General features: G+C 31.5%; 1 protein-coding gene across 2 annotated transcripts in view; it reads left to right on the forward strand.

The window, feature by feature from the left end:
* ARHGEF28 (Rho guanine nucleotide exchange factor 28) overlaps positions 1-428 on the forward strand; it is a 325,739-nt gene that overhangs the window by 250,638 nt on the left and 74,673 nt on the right. The gene's annotated exons all lie outside the window — the stretch shown is intronic.

The following is a 428-nucleotide window of genomic DNA, read 5'->3' on the forward strand; positions in this document are numbered from 1 at the left end:
TTTCTTCCTGGTTCAGTCTCAGAGGTTGTGCTTTTCTAAGAATTTGTCCATTTCTTCCAAGTTGTCCATTTTATTGGCATTTAGTTGCTTGTAGTAATCTCATGATCTTTTGTATTTCTGCAGTGTCTGTTGTTACTTCTCCCTTTTCATTTCTAATTCTGTTAATTTAAGTCTTTTCCCTTTTTTTCTTTATGAGTCTGGTTTATCAATTTTGTTTATCCTCTCAAAGAACCAGCTTTTAGTTTTATTGATCTTTGCTATTGTTTCCTTCTTGTCTTTTTCATTTATTTCTGATATGATTTTTATGATTTCTTTCCTTCTGCCAATTTTGGGGGGTTTTTTTGTTCTTTTTCTAATTGCTTTAGGTGTAAGGTTAGGTTGTTTATTTGAGATGTTTCTTGTTTCTTGAGGTAGGATTGTATTGCTAT

Source organism: Physeter macrocephalus, chromosome 8 (assembly GCF_002837175.3).
Source record: "Physeter macrocephalus isolate SW-GA chromosome 8, ASM283717v5, whole genome shotgun sequence".
NCBI classification, from domain to species: domain Eukaryota; kingdom Metazoa; phylum Chordata; class Mammalia; order Artiodactyla; family Physeteridae; genus Physeter; species Physeter macrocephalus.